The following is a 16,456-nucleotide window of genomic DNA, read 5'->3' on the forward strand; positions in this document are numbered from 1 at the left end:
GATATTAGCCATCCCTTTTCTTCAGCTGTTAGAAAAATGACCTCTATGCTTTTGTTTTTATATATTTATATTTCTGTTCATGATGTTTTCCTCGTCTACTAAGTAGTATTCCTTAAGAATGAGGGTCTCATGTATCCCAAGCCCAGTGCACGGTTATGCACCCTGAAGGAATTCAATAAAACCATGACTAGAGGTCAGAGGCACAGATATTAGAGAGAAAAATAAATATTAGGTAGTACTATTCTTGCCAGATGAAGATTTTTTAGAAATATTATAAAACCTATCATGTATTCCTGGAAAGCTGTTGTGCTCCACTGAATCACTCCCGTGTGAACCACTGAGGAGCTCTCTTCTGGTCAGATGCACTGCAGCTTTCCACCCTCCAGGAGATCAGAACAGGTCCTGGAAGGGGAGAGCTGAGGGACAGTGTCCTTGGATATAAATGGGGAGAGTGCTGGGAAATATCTACTCACCATTGCATCACTGGATCATCACCTTTATGACTGGATGGATAGTTCTTCATTCTCTCAGTGCACTGGGATGTGGGAAGGAAAATGAAGGTGAATAAACTGCTAAATCTAACTTGTACATTAAGTCAACTGATGAATGGGGGAATCATGCATCTAAAGATAATGAAATAGCTAAATAGAAATCGCTTTTCTGGCCTTGCCACTTTCTTTACTGGTGAGCTGTTAGTATTTATAAAGAGCTTGAAACTCCTACATTTTAAAACGTTTCCTTGTACATATATTTTTAACAACATTATTGACTGAGATTTCCTAAATTAAGTTGTGACTGTTTTATATGAATTAAAAGCCCATGTTTGTGGTAAACATTTTAATAATGACCATTAATTAGTGGTGCAAGATAAAATACAGGACACTCAGTTAAATTTGGAACAGATTAACAAAGAATTATTTTAGTGTATGTATATTTTATGCAATATTTGGGACCTACTTATACTAAATAAAAATCGTTGTTTCTGAAATTTAAATTCAACATTGGCCGAGTTGTAGAAATTAGTCTAGGACTGTGCGGCTTCTTCTGTGGGAATAAACAATTGTCCCAGGACCATTTACTGAAATTTTTCTTATCCATTTTTGATTATTTCTCAGTCAAATATCAATTTTTTTATAAATGCCTAGGTCTGTTTCTGGGTTTTGAGTATAGTACCATTATTTTAGCAATAGTGTATTGTCTTAAATGGTATAGATTTGTCATAAGATTCAGTATCTAATAGATTCAATACTTCCCTGAGTCCCAGATAAAAGAGACTCTGCCCCAAGTCCTACACTTTAGAGGACCCCCAACTCAAACACAAGGGTATTTTGTTTTGTTTTCGTCTTGATGTCCATAAATTGTGTGTGTGTGTGTGTGTGTATGAAGGTAGATTAATCAAATGAGCAAAAGAGAATTATGAGAGAGATTGTTGAGCCAAAACAAGCCCCCAAGAAAAATAAGGGGCGGAAATCCCCATATATATGTTTGGGAAAGAGAAAATCTGCTTTGCCTTGAAAACCACAGAACAAGTGTCTTTATTTGGTTCAAGTTGACTGCTCCAAATCACTCAAAGCACTATCCAAGCAGACAGGGTTCCCCAATTAACTGTACTTATTCCTTCCCTTTTGCTTGGGGAGTAGTTTTGAGAAACATTAGAACTGCCTGGAAAGGCTCAGGTGGGACTTGAGAAAGGAACCTGTTACCTTGTGAGACAGAGTAAAAACTCTATCCTCCGGTCCCCAAAGTTTGAAATCTGGAATCTTGTTCTTAAATGTACCTAGGATTTATTTCAATCAGGAATGGTAAGACACAGAGACATAGAAATGATTGCTATGAAGGAAAATTTTATACTCACAGATCCCTAGAAACAGGAGGCGTGTGGCATGCCACATGGGAAAAGTCAGTCAGGAGGCAGAGAAGCAAGGGGAAAACACTGGCTAAAGCCTCAATTGTGGTTTTCATGGGAGGTGACTGGCAAGGCAGGGTAAGCAGGCTAAACAGGTTTAGGATTGGCTTTTTTGAATAATTTCAACAGGTTCTGAGGTGTAGGGATTGTTGCCTGGTACCTGGCCCCGAGGTGATGTCAGGGCAGAGGCAGAGTGACTCAACCTGTGAGAGTTTGATAAAGAAGGTGTAGTTGGGTCTGAACTCAGGATTGGTCAGTTTGCACATAAAAGACACATCTCAAGGGAGTCACTTGCTATCTCTAGGAATTAGCTAACCCTGGGAGATGCAATCTCATCAGGATCAGCAAGGACTCAAATTTCAAAGCATTATAAATCTGTATGTCATTTTTTCCTCTCAACACAATCTGACTCTTACAGATGAAAGGCATATCTTTCACAATTTTTGTACTTAAAATGAACTTCAAAAGATTATTTTGGGCGTTTAAACTGAACAAATACCTGATCTTGTCTTGGTTGAGTTTTGCCCTTTCTGTGAACCATGTTTCAACCTGAGTGGGTGAAGAATTTTAAGAATAATTATTAATAAAAAATACAATGGATAATTAAAAAAATACCATTCTGCAATAAAGTAATTTTCAACCATTATTAAAATAACAGCTATGGGGTGCCTGGGTGGCTTAGTCTGTTAAGCATCTGACTCTTGATTTTGGCTCAGGTCGTGATCGCAGGGTGATAAGACTGAGCCCCATGTTGGGCTCTGCCCTCAGTCAGGAGTCTGCTTGAGGATTCTCTCTCTCCTTCCGCCTCTGCCCCTCCCCCTGCTCATGCTCTCTTTCTCAAAATAAATAAATAAAATCTTGAAAACTTAAATAAAATAATAGCTAATGACAAATTATTCATTGCTTATTTATGCCTTTATTTTTGCTACTAAAGTGCAAGTTAATATCCACAAAGATAGAAATGCATGAAAATATGCACAAAGATAGAATGCCTCACATTGAATATGATGCTGACTGCATGTTTAATATAGTACCGATAATTTTGTGTTTTGCATGTTTATAATCCCGTATGACTCTAGGGAAGTTATCGTTGGGAAATATTCCTATAGATAAGGTAATTTAACAGAAAATATTAAGAGTTATGATCAGATTCAGTTTTCAGAAAAAAATCCTACTGCAGGAGCCTGCAAACTACACCAAATGGGCCAAATCTGGCATGCCATCTGTCTTTGTAAATAAAGTCTTATTGGAACATAGGCATGCCCATTAATTTATAATTTGTGTCTCTCAGTTCTTGTACTCTATCAGCAGAACTGAGTAGCAGAGACAGAGACCATGGTCTGCAAAACCCAACATACTCTAGCCCTTTATGGAAAAGTTTGCTGACTGCTGCCCTAGGGGATGGACTGAAATGAAAGAGAATATATTTCCATGAAAATGAACAAAAAGTTAGTGCAATAGTAAGATGGCAACTGTTTGAACTAAGACACTAGCAGTCAAACAATCAGATGATGTGAAATATTCAGAACTTGATGACTAATTGGATAGATAATGAAGTCAAGGAAGAAACCCAAAATGAGTCTGAGGTTACACCCTGAATGACAGAGTGGAATTTGATGCCATTAACTGAACTAGGAAGCATATGATAAGCTGGAAGCAAACAAGTGTGTGTGTGTGTGTGAGGGTGTATTGTAAAATAAGGGGTGGGCAGTGGAGATTTATAAGAACACAACGGAAAAAAAATGAAGATTGGGAGCAGTTTGGATTTTGAGTAACTATAAAGTAAGACACACAGGCATACCTTGGAGATACTGTGGGTTTGTTGTGGGTTTGTTCAAGACTACTGCAATAAAATATTACAATACAGTGAGTAAAATAAATTTTTTGGCTTTCCTAGTGAATATGAAAGTTATATTTACACTATACTGTAGTCCATTAAGCATGCAATGACATTATGTCTAAAATGTGTATAACTTAATTAAAAAATAACTATTGCTAAAACAAAAATGCTGACCGTCACCTGAGCTTTCAGTGAGTCATCATCTTTTTGTTGATGGAAGATCTTGCCTTGATGTTGAGGGCTCCTGACTGATGAGGGTGGTGGTGGCTGAAAGCTGGGGTGGCTGTGGCAATTTCTTACAATAAGGCAACAGTGAAGTTTGCCATATTGATTAACTCTTCCTTTCTTGAGTGATTTTCCATACAATGTGATCTTGTTTAATAGTAGCCTTTTAGGGGTGCCTGGGTGGCTCAGTCATTAAGTGTCTGCCTTTGGCTCAGGTCATGATCCCGGGGTCCTGGGATCGAGCCCCACATCAGGCTCCCTGCTCAGCGGGAGGCCTGCTTCTCCCTCTCCCACTCTCCCTGCTTGTGTTCCCTCTCTAGCTATCTCTCACTTTCTGTCAAATAAATAAATAAAATCTTAAAAAAAAAATAATAGCCTTTTACCCACAGTAGAACTTTTTTCAAATTTGAAGTCAACCCTCTCAACCCTTGCTGCTGCTTTATCAACTATTCTAAATCCTGAAAATTTCCACAGTTTTCACACCACCTTCACCTGGTGTAGGTTCCATTTTCTTTGCTCATCCCTAAGAAGCAAGGGAAGCAACTCCTATTCTGTTCAAGTTTCATCATGAGATTGCAGCAAGCCAGCCCCATCTTCAGGCTCCTCTTCTAATTCCAGTTCTCTTGCTATTTCCACCACATCTGCTGTTACTTCCTCCATGGAGGTCTTGAACCCCTCAAAGTCATCTGGGAGGGTTGGAATCAACTTCTTCCAAACTTCTGTAATGTTGATATTTGATTTGGTATTTGTAATGTTGATTTGATACTCACCTCTTCCCATGAATCATGAATGTTCTTAATGATATCTAGAATAACAAATCCTTTTCAGAAGTCTTTCCTTTTACTTTGCCCAGATCCATCAGAAGAATCACTATCTATGCCAGCTATCACATTACAAAATGTATTTCTTAAACAATAAGACTTGAAAATCAAAATGACTCCTTGATTCATGGGCTACAAAATGGTTGTGCTAGCAGGCATGAAAACAACATGAATCTTGTTGTCCATCTTCATCAGAGCTCTAAGGTGACCAAGGGCATTGTCAATGAGCAGTCATATTTTGAAAAGAATCTATTTTTTTTTTCCTAAGAAGTAGATCTCAACAGTAGGCTTGAAATATTCAGTAAACTGTGCTGTAAGCACATGTGTTGTCATCCAGGCTTTGTTAAACCACTAATAGAGCACAGGCACAGTAGACTTAGCATAATTCTTCAGGGCCCTAGGCTTTTCAGATAGATAAATGAGCACTGGCTTCAACCTAAAGTCACCAACTGCATTAGCCTCTGACAAAAGAATCTGTTTGTCCTTTGAAGCTTTGAAGCCAGGCATTGACTTCTCTCTAGCTATGAAAGTCCTAGATGCATCTTTCAATAGAAAGAAGGCTGTCTTGTCTGAATTGAAAGATCTATTGTTCAATGTAGCCACTTTCATTAATAATCTTAGCCAGATATTCTGAATAACCTGCTGCAGCTTCTACATGCTGACTCATCTTGCACTTTTATGTTATGGAGATGGCTTCTTTCCTTAAAACTCAGGAACCAACCTCTGCTAGCTTCAATCTTTTCTGCAGCTTCCTCACCTCTCTCAGCCTTCACAGAACTGAAGAGATTGGGGCATTGGTTTAAGGGAACATTATGGCTGGTTTGATCTTCTACCCAGACCACTAAAATTTCTCCATTTTAGCAATAAGGCTATATTTTGCTTTCTTATCATTCATATGTTCCCTAGAATAACACTTTTAATTTCCCTCAAGAACTTTTCCTTTGCATTCACCACTTGGCTAACCAGCACAAGAGGCCTAGCTTTAGACCTATTTCAGCTTTCAACATGCCCTGTTCACTAAAGTTAATACTTTCTAGCTTTTGATTTAAAGTGAGAGAGATACACTTCTTCCTTTTGTTGGAGCACCTAGAGGCCATTGTAGGGTTATTAATAGGCCTAATTTCAATATTGTTGTATCTCAGGGAATAGGGATGCCCAAGGAAAGAGACAGATGGGGAAAACCTGGATGGTGGAGGAATCAGAACATACACAACGTTGTTGATTAAGTTTGCTATCTTATATGGGCATGGTTCATGGTGCCCCAAGACAATTACAATAGTAACATCAAAGATCACTGATCACAGATCACCATAACAAATATGGTAATCATGAAATAGTTTGAAATATTGTGAGAATTACTAAAATGTGACACAGAGACACAAAGTGAGCAGATTGGTAGGAAAACGGAGCCAAAAGACTTAGTCCAAACAGGGTTGTCACAAACCTTCAGTTTGTTAAAAAAATGCAGCTTCTAGGAAGAACAATAAAGCAAAGCACAAATAAAACAAGCTATGCCTAAGGAATGTTTTTAAAGTGAAGAATCTTGAAGAATCTTGAAGAAACTAGAATATAGTTATTTTTTAAGAACAGAGGAAAAGATGAATCTGTCCAGGCAGGACTAAGTAGAGTGGTGAGAAAAGAGGGTAAAAAGTAGGAGGCTTGGAACGGAAAAAATCACCTCAAAAAAAAAAAAAAAAGAACAAGAGGCAGTAGTGACTGCCAGGGACCTAATCAATACGGACATTAGTAAGATGTCAGAAATAGAGTTCAGAATGATGATTTTAAAGATACTAGCTGGGCTTGAAAAAAGCATGGAAGATATTAGAGAAACCCTTTCTGGAGAAATAAAAGAACTAAAATCTAACCAAGTTGAAATCAAAAAGGCTATTAATGAGGTGCAATCAAAAATGGAGGCTCTATCTGCTAGGATAAATGAGGCAGAAGAGAGAATTAGTGATATAGAAGACCAAATGATGGAAAATAAAGAAGCTGCAAAAAAGAGAGATAAACAACTACTGGATCATGAGGGCAGAATGCGAGAGATAAGTAATATCATAAGATGAAATAATATTAGAATGGACAGATCTGAAATGGACAGATCATCTAAGCAAAAGATCAACAAGGAAATAAAGACTTTAAATGACACAGTGGACCAAATGAACTTCACAGATATATTCAAAACATTCCACCCCAAAGCAACAGAATACACATTCTTCTCCGGTGCCCATGGAACATTCTCCAGAATGGATCACACCCTAGGTCACAAATCAGGTCACAACCAGTACCAAAAGATTGGGATAATTCCCTGCATATATTCAGACCACAATGCTTTGAAACTAGAACTCAATCACAAGAGGAAAGTCAGAAAGAACTCAAATACATGGAGGCTAAAGAGCATCCTGCTAAAGAATGAATGGGTATGCCAGGAAATTAAAGAAGAATTTAAAAAAATTCATGGAAAGAAATGAAAATGAAAACACAACTGGTTCAAAATCTTTGGGATGCAGCAAAGGCAGTCCTACAAAGAAAATATATAGCAATACAAGCCTTTCTCAAGAAACAAGAAAGGTCTCAAATACACAACCTAACCCTACACCTAAGAACCTGGAGAAAGAATAGCAAAAAAAGCCTAAACCCAGCAGGAGAAGAGAAATCATAAAGATCAGAGCAGAAATCAATGAAATAGAAACCAAAAGAACAGTAGAACAGATCAACGAAACTAGGAGCTGGTTCTTTGAAAGAATTAACAAGATTGATAAACCCCTGGCCAGACTTATCACAAAGAAAAGAAAAATGACCCAAATAAATAAAATCATGAGTGAAAGAGGAGAGATCACAACCAACACCAAAGAAATACAAACAATTATAAGAACATATTATGAGCAACTGTATGCCGGCAAATTAGATAATCTGGAAGAAATGGATGCATTCCTAGAGATGTATAAGCTACCAAACCTGAACCAGGAAGAAATAGAAAACATGAACAGACTATAACCACTAAGGAAATTGAAGCAGTCATCAAAAATCTCCCAAAAAACAAAAGCCCAGGGCCAGATGGCTTCCCAGGGGAATTCTACCAAACATTTCAAGAAGAATTAATACCTATTCTTCTGAAACTGTTCCAAAAAATAGAAATGGAAGGAAAACTTCCAAACTCGTTTTATGAGGCCACCATTACCTCGATACCAAAACCAGACAAAGACCCCATCAAAAAGGAGAGTTACAGACCAATATCCTTGATGAACATGGATGCAAAAGTTCTCACCAAAATACCAGCCAGTAGGATCCAACAGTACATTAAAAGGATTATTCACCACGACCAAATGGGATTTATCCCTGGGCTGCAAAGTTGGTTCAACATCCACAAATCAATCAATGTGATCCAATACATTAATAAAAGAAAGAACAAGAGCATAGGATCCTCTCAATAGAGGCAGAAAAAGCATTTGACAAAGTATAGCATCCTTTCTTGATCAAAACTCTTCAGAGTATAGGGATAGAGGGTACATACCTCAATATCATAAAAGCCTTCTAAGAAAAACCCACAGTGAACATCATTCTCAATGGGGAAAAACTGGGAACTTTCCCCCTAAGGTCAGGAACATGGCAGGGATGTCCACTATCACCACTGCTATTCAACATAGTACTAGAAGTCCTAGCCACAGCAATCAGACAACAAAAAGAAATAAAAGGCATCCAAATCAGCAAGGAAGAAGTCAAACTCTCACTCTTTGCAGATGATATGATACTTTATGTGGAAAACCCAAAAGACTCCACCCCAAAACTGCTAGAACTCATACAGGAATTCAATAAAGTGGCAGGATATAAAATCAATGCACAGAAGTCAGTGGCATTCCTATACACCAACAACAAGACAGAAGAAAGAGAAATTAAGGAGTCGATCCCATTTACAATTGCACCCAAAACCATAAGATACCTAGGAATAAATCTAACCAAAGAGGCAAAGGATCTGTACTCAGAAAACTATAAAATACTCATGAAAGAAATTGAGGAAGACACAAAGAAATGGAAAAACGTTCCATGCTCATGGATTGGAAGAACAAATATTGTGGAGATGTCAATGCTACCTAGAGCAATCTATACATTCAATGCAATCCCTATCAAAATACTATCAACTTTTTTCAAAGAAATGGAACAAATAATCCTAAAATTTGTATGGAACCAGAAAAGACCCTGAATAGCCAGAGGAATGTTGAAAAAGAAAAGTAAAGCCGGTGGCATCACAATTCCAGACTTCAAGCTCTATTACAAAGCTGTAATCATCAAGACAGTATGGTACTGGCACAAAAATAGACACATAGATCAATGGAACAGAATAGAGAACCCAGAAATGGACCCTCAACTCTATGGTCAACTAATCTTCAATAAAGCAGGAAAGAATGTCCAATGGAAAAAAGACAGTCTCTTCAACAAATGGTGTTGGGAAAATTGGACAGCCACATGCAGAAGAATGAAACTGGACCATTTCCTTACACCATACACAAAAGTAGACTCAAAATGGATGAAAGACCTACATGTGAGACAGGAATCCATCAAAATCCTAAAGGAGAACACAGGCAGCAACCTCTTTGACCTCAGCCGCAGCAACTTCTTCCTAGAAACATCACCAAAGGCAAGGGAAGCAAGGGCCAAAATGAACTATTGGGACTTCATCAAGATAAAAAGCTTTTGCACGGCAAAAGAAACAGTCAACAAAACCAAAAGACAACCGACAGAATGGGAGAAGATATTTGCAAATGACATATCAGATAAAGGGCTAGTATCCAAAATCTATAAAGAACTTCTTAAACTCAACACCCAAAGAACAAATGATCCAATCAAGAAATGGGCAGAAGACATGAACAGACATTTCTGCAAAGAAGACATCCAAATGGCCAACAGACACATGAAAAAGTGCTCAACATCTCTCGGCATCAGGGAAATCCAAATCAAAACCTCAATGAGATACCACCTCACACCGGTCAGAATGGCTAAATTTAACAAGTCAGGAAACGACAGATGTTGGCGGGGATGTGGAGAAAGGGGAACCCTCCTACACTGTTTGGGAATGCAAGCTGGTGCAGCCACTCTGGAAAACAGTATGGAGGTTCCTCAAAAAGTTGGAAGTAGAGCTACCCTATGACCCAGCAATTGCACTATTGGGTATTTACCCCAAAGATACAAATGTAGGGATCCGAAGGGGTACATGCACCCCAATGTTTATAGCAACAATGTCCACAATAGCCAAACTATGGAAAGAGCCAAGATGTCCATCGACAGATGAATGGATAAAGAAGAGGTGGTATATATATACAATCGAATATTATGCAACCATCAAAAGGAATGAGATTTTGCCATTTGCAACAATGTGGATGGAACTGGAGTGTATTATGCTGAGCAAAATAAGTCAATCACAGAAAGACATGTATCATATAACCTCACTGATATGAGGAATTCTTAATCTTAGGAAACAAACTGAGGGTTGCTGGAGTGGTGGGGGTGGGAGGGATGGGGTAGCTGGGTAATAGACACTGGGGAGGGTATGTGCTATGGTGAGCGCTGTGAATTGTGTAAGACTGTTGAATCACAGACCTGTACCTCTGAAACAAGTAATATATTATATGTTAAAAAGAAAAGAAGAAGATATTAGGAAGGGAAAAATGAAGGGGACAAAATCGGAGGGGGAGACGAACCATGAGAGACTATGGACTCTGAGAAACAAACTGAGGGTTCTAGAGGGGAGGAGGATGGGGGGATGGGTTAGCCTGGTGATGGGTATTAAAGAGGGCACATACAGAATGGAGCACTGGGTGTTATACGCACACAATGAATCAAGGAACACTACATCAAAAACTAATGATCAATGTATGGTGATTAACATAATAAAAAAAAGTAGAAGGCTTGGAAAAAATAAATTTAATTTTTTTTCTCTATATTGGGTACAGAAAGAAGTAGTAAAGAGGCTCTTAGAGAGGGGACATGTTTCCCCAGGACTGGCTTGCCTTCCATTCCTTCTGTAGCAAATCCAAACAGTGTGCACTTCAAACTTACTTCAGCAGGTTTTAGCTGAATGTTCAGTTTGAAACCTTTTTCTTTTGTGAATAGATAATACTCAGCCCCGAATAATCTCCCTTTCTACTTACTTCCCTCCAGTTATGTCGTAGTCACCTTTTTAACCTCATAAGGAAAGATATTTTTAATTTTGTAATTTGTACAACATCTTGTGTAGTGCCATGTGTATAACCAATGTTTAATAAATGGATGAATAAAATACTAACCCAGATTTTCTTTTTGCCTCAACAGTTACCCTGGAATTTCAACACCTTACAAACACAGTAGTTTTGAGAAAACAGCCTGGTTTGCTGGACTCCAGACACTTAGCTGGAGGAACTTGTGCTACTTGGCATAGTTTGCAGTCATGGTGCATTTTGAAAATGAAAGCACAAGGGTTCTTCTTGAACATGTCAGAATTGTTTATTTTTTTCTTTCCTGTTGCTATTAATCATTGTCTTACTTTTGAAGATGTAACTTAGAAAAACATGTTTTATCTCACTTATATATAGAATCATGTATTCAAAGAAGTCCAAGTGATGATCAAAAACCCTCGAAGAATACAGTATCGATGGGTTCATAATTATATAATGCCATTGAATTCAGTTTTCCTTTTAGTATCTTACTTGACAGATTTTTTTTCTTTCTTAAAAATTTTGAAAAAAATGACAAGGGAAAGGAGCAATTCAAGTATTTCTAATTGAAGTAGAAGCACTTCTTCTCAGTGATCTAAGCTTCCAGAAAAAAAAAAAAATCTGGAAAAAGAAGAGAATATTAAACACAGAGTAAAGTAGAAGAAAAAAAGAAATATAAAGTAGAAATCAATTAAATAAGAAAAAAGTCAAAACCTAGAAAGATGAAAGAAACCAAAAGCTGTTTTTTGAAAATTTGTAAAAATCCAGCCAGGCTATTCAAAAAGGAATGAAATTAGAGATGGAGACAGAGATAGAGACAAAGAGAGAGAGACAGAGACAGAGATGGAGACAGAGACAGAGTGGAGACAGAGATAATAAGACCTGAAGTTCTGATCCTGTTTCAGTATCTCTAGAGCTGCATGGTGTCACTGCTCACACGGGTATTACAGAATAGAGGCAAACCTGGATGCTAAATCTCTCCTTTGTCAGACCCCCTCCGCAGGGGCTGGCTCACTGTTCAGAACTGCTCCGACTTGATTAGTTCAGAGGGTCCCTCTCTCCCAATTGGAACTTTGCCTGAGCATGGCTACTAATTCTTGTATCCTTCTCTCCAGCCTTGGAGTTTGCAGTTTTGCCTAGCTGGACTGCTTGCCGTATTTATCGATCCACCTATGACTATAAAACAACCATTTGTTCCTTTGTTAACAGCGGATTTGCTTGTGGTATCTAGATCTGTTTCTATGCCTATGAATGAAAGCATTAGACTGTACATCATGGTTATTCGTTCTGAAAAACCACCCCGAATTTAGCAATGTAAGACAGCAAACATTTCATTATGCTTGTGGATTCTCTGGGTCAGGAGTTTGGAAAAGGGACGACACTGAAGGCTTGACTCTGCTCTCTAATGTCTGGGGCCTCAGCTGGGAAGACTGCACGGCTGGGGTTGCCTTGAGGAATAGAGACTGGAATCATCTGAAGGCTTGTTTATTCGAATACCTGGTCCCTGGGCAAGAAGAACGCCAAACTGGGCAGCCAACCAGAGTGCCTCCGCTTGGTCTCTCCAAGTGGTTTGGCTTCTTTAATAGCATGGTGGCCTCGGTGTACATGCTGGCTCAGGAGTCCAAATGCAAGAGTTCTAGATAACAAGGTACAAATGGGATCACCTTTTCTGACCTAGCCTCGGAAGTCATGCAGCTTACCCTATGCCTCAATATGAAGCCTACCTATATTCAGAAGGTGGTTCATAGACCCTACCTTTTGATCAGATTAAAGGTCTTGCTGTAGATGAATATGGGAGGTAGGAGATATTTGTGGAAACTCCAGTCTGCCACACGATCTGAATAGAACTGGCAATAGAATTTTAGCATCCATCTTCCTCACTCTGCCCTCATTTTCATCTCTACAGTGGCCTCCTTCACTTCAGCCACATTTTATGGTAATAGTTCAAAGAATCAAGTGGGATCAACTTTTATAATTACATAGTTGTGTGTGTGTATTTTCTATAGCTTTCCAGGGACAAAGAAGGAAATGCATTATTATAATTTTAAAGACTTACTGCTGGACGCTTGGGAGTAAAGCTGAATATAGAAAGCACATTGCTAATCAAATTAACTTATAACATTTATTTTGAAAGTTTGATAATCAAGAAAAATTTTCTCCCTTTAATTGTAAAGTAAAAATCCAGGCTTATATTTTATTCAAAATATAAGGAGTCATAATAAGCCACTTTAAGAAAAGTATTATGTATTTTAATTATTTTGTTCCAGCATGTGAACTTCAGTTGTAAGATAATTAAATGCATACTTAACCATCGTGTTCCCTCTTTCCTTCAGATACTACATGGGTACTGGGTCTGCAAGGGTGAATCGGATGTAGATTGATGCTGTCTTTAATGGAGTGTTTAGTCTAGCTGGGTAGGAGATACAGAAATAGGTAATGAGAGTTTTCATATAAGTAAATACCTAAATGAATATGCAAGTCGTGACAAGCAAAGGGAAGAAAAAGGATCAGGTACCACAAGAAAGAATTAAAAAGAAAAAGCCTATTTAGATTAGATGAGCCAGGAAAGAAATCATTGAGAAACTGACAGTTAGTTGGTACCTGAATGATGCTAACTAGTTTGGCAATTTTAGGAAAAGCTTTTAGGAAGAGGGAAGAACTTTTTCAGAGGATCTGAGTCAAATAAAACTCTGTTAGATTTTATTTATGATTGATTGATTTCAGGAACTGTGAAAAAGACAAAACATTGATGTTTGTTTTTTGTTGTTATTGTCGTTGTTTTAAGAGAGAAAGACAGGAGGGGGAGAGGGAGAGAATCTTAAGCAGGCTCCAGGCCCAGTACGGAGCCTGACGCAGAGCTCTGTCTCACAACCCTGTGATCATGACCTGAGCCCAAATCAGGAGTCTGACACTTAACCAAATGAGAGCCACTGATAAGTTTTCAACAGAGAAGAGAGGTGCTCATATCTTTTTCTCTGGCTGCCGCTATACAGAAAATAGACTGGGGCAGGGCAAGAATGGATTGGTCTTTGCTGATATGTTTGTGAGGATGAAAAGAAAAATTAACTGAGAAAAGAATTTATAAAGGAGAAGAAATGGAGGACCTTCTCAAATTTCCGAACTGCATAGAAATCACTGAGCCCTTAATCTCATCTGAGAGGCATAAAGGGCTGTATGAGTCTATACACAATACCACAGGAGAATTCCCTAAGCTACTTGTAGATTTCCTGAATTCTTACCTCCTGCCTTTGCACACACTGTTAATTATAACTCCCAGAGAAAGCCCTCCTCTCTCTCATTATCTGTTGAAATCGTAACCATCTTTCAAATTTCGATTTAAATGCTTCCTCCTCCAGGAAAGGCTGATGCCCCTACCCAGTTATTTCCTCTTCCCCAACTCCAACTCTCTTGCACTTACTTTTTAAAAAAGTTATTATTAAAGTATAGTTGACATATAACTAATGTTATATTAGTTTCATGTGGACAACGTAGTGATTTGACAATTCTATACATTAATCAGTGCTCACCACGATAAGTGTAGTCACCATCTGTGTTTCTTATGTCATTTTTCTATTGACTGCAGACATAACATTTACTTTTATAGTGCACTGTTCTGGGTTTGATTCATTGTTGCAGACTCAAGGCCTAGCCATAGGCCAATATTTCCTGAATATCAGGAATTATTGAATGAAATTCAGGATATTCAGGAAATATTGAATGAACCAATTAATTTACAACTGAAATTTACATCCCGAAACATTATCACGAAAGTATATGATTTTTATTTTTTTAGAAGAGTGGGTTATTATGATTCCTTTTTTCTTTTCTTTTCTTTTCTTTTTTTTCTATTCCATATTTATTAATTAAATTCAATTAATTAACATATAATGTGTTATTAGTTTCAGGGGTAGAGGTCAGTGATTCATCAGTCTTATGTAATACCCAGTGCTCATTTCATCACGTGCCCTCCTTAATGCCCATCACTCAGTTACCCCATCCTCCCATTCCCTTCCCCTCCAGCAACCTCAGTTTGTTTCCTGAGATTAAGAGTCTCTTATGGTTTGTCTCCCTCTCTGATTTCATCTTGTTTTATTTTTTCCTCTCTTCCCCTATGATCCTCTGTTTTGTTTCTTAAATTCCACATCATATCAGTGAGATCATATGATAGTTGTCTTTCTCTGATTGACTTATTTCCCTTAGCATAATACCCTCCAGTTCCATCCACATCATTGCAAATGGCAAGATTTCCTTTTGTTGATTGTTGAGTAGTATTCCATTGTATATATATACTACATCTTCTTTATCCATTCATCTGTCGATGGACATCTTGGCTCTTTCCATAGTTTGGCTATTGTGGACATTGCTGCTATAAACATTGGGGTGCATGTACCCCTTCGGATCCCTACATTTGTATCTTTGGGGTAAATACCCAATAGTGCAATTGCTGGATCATAGGGTAGCTCTACTTCCAACTTTTTGAGGAACCTCCATACTGTTTTCCAGAGTGGCTGCACCAGCTTGCATTCCCAAACAGTGTAGGAGGGTTCCCCTTTCTCCACATCCCCGCCAACATCTGTCGTTTCCTGACTTGTTAAATTTAGCCATTCTGACCGGTGTGAGGTGGTATCTCATTGAGGTTTTGATTTGGATTTCCCTGATGCCGAGAGATGTTGAGCACTTTTTCATGTGTCTGTTGGCCATTTGGATGTCTTCTTTGCAGAAATGTCTGTTCATGTCTTCTGCCCATTTCTTGATTGGATCATTTGTTCTTTGGGTGTTGAGTTTAAGAAGTTCTTTATAGATTTTGGATACTAGCCCTTTATCTGATATGTCATTTGCAAATATCTTCTCCCATTCTGTCGGTTGTCTTTTGGTTTTGTTGACTGTTTCTTTTGCCGTGCAAAAGCTTTTTATCTTGATGAAGTCCCAATAGTTCATTTTGGCCCTTGCTTCCCTTGCCTTTGGTGATGTTTCTAGGAAGAAGTTGCTGCGGCTGAGGTCAAAGAGGTTGCTGCCTGTGTTCTCCTTTAGGATTTTGATGGATTCCTGTCTCACATGTAGGTCTTTCATCCATTTTGAGTCTACTTTTGTGTATGGTGTAAGGAAATGGTCCAGTTTCATTCTTCTGCATGTGGCTGTCCAATTTTCCCAACACCATTTGTTGAAGAGACTGTCTTTTTCCTATTGGACATTCTTTCCTGCTTTGTTGAAGATTAGTTGACCATACAGTTGAGGGTCCATCTCTAGGTTGTCTATTGACTCCTTTTTCCATAAGCCATCTGCAATCAATCCCTACCATGTATCTTCAATAGTGCCTCTATATTCAATAAATTAAATTTAAATAAGACTCATATTTTAAGTTTATTTTAAAAATGATTAACTAGGATTTACTCATTTACTTGAATGGTATGTATTCCTTTCTTACTGTCATTCTAAAAGAAAATTTGTATCGATAAAAACTACATTAAAAATGACACGT

At 38.1% G+C, this 16,456-nt stretch overlaps 1 long non-coding RNA gene across 4 annotated transcripts in view; it reads left to right on the plus strand.

The window, feature by feature from the left end:
* LOC123848260 (uncharacterized) overlaps positions 1–13,143 on the plus strand; it is a 319,093-nt gene extending 305,950 nt beyond the window's left edge. For 3 of the 4 annotated variants that reach the window (XR_010409534.1, XR_010409537.1, XR_010409536.1), the window contains one exon: positions 11,096–13,142. This is a non-coding gene — a long non-coding RNA (uncharacterized LOC123848260). Of the gene's footprint in view, positions 1–11,095 lie in introns of all 4 variants that reach the window. The other variant, XR_010409535.1, reaches the window with a different exon arrangement.
* The last annotated feature ends 3,313 nt before the right edge of the window (positions 13,144–16,456 follow it).

Source organism: Mirounga angustirostris, unplaced genomic scaffold (genome assembly GCF_029215605.1).
Source record: "Mirounga angustirostris isolate CCGP_5_RB_7025 unplaced genomic scaffold, mMirAng1.0.hap1 SCAF_2, whole genome shotgun sequence".
Lineage (NCBI taxonomy): Eukaryota > Metazoa > Chordata > Mammalia > Carnivora > Phocidae > Mirounga > Mirounga angustirostris.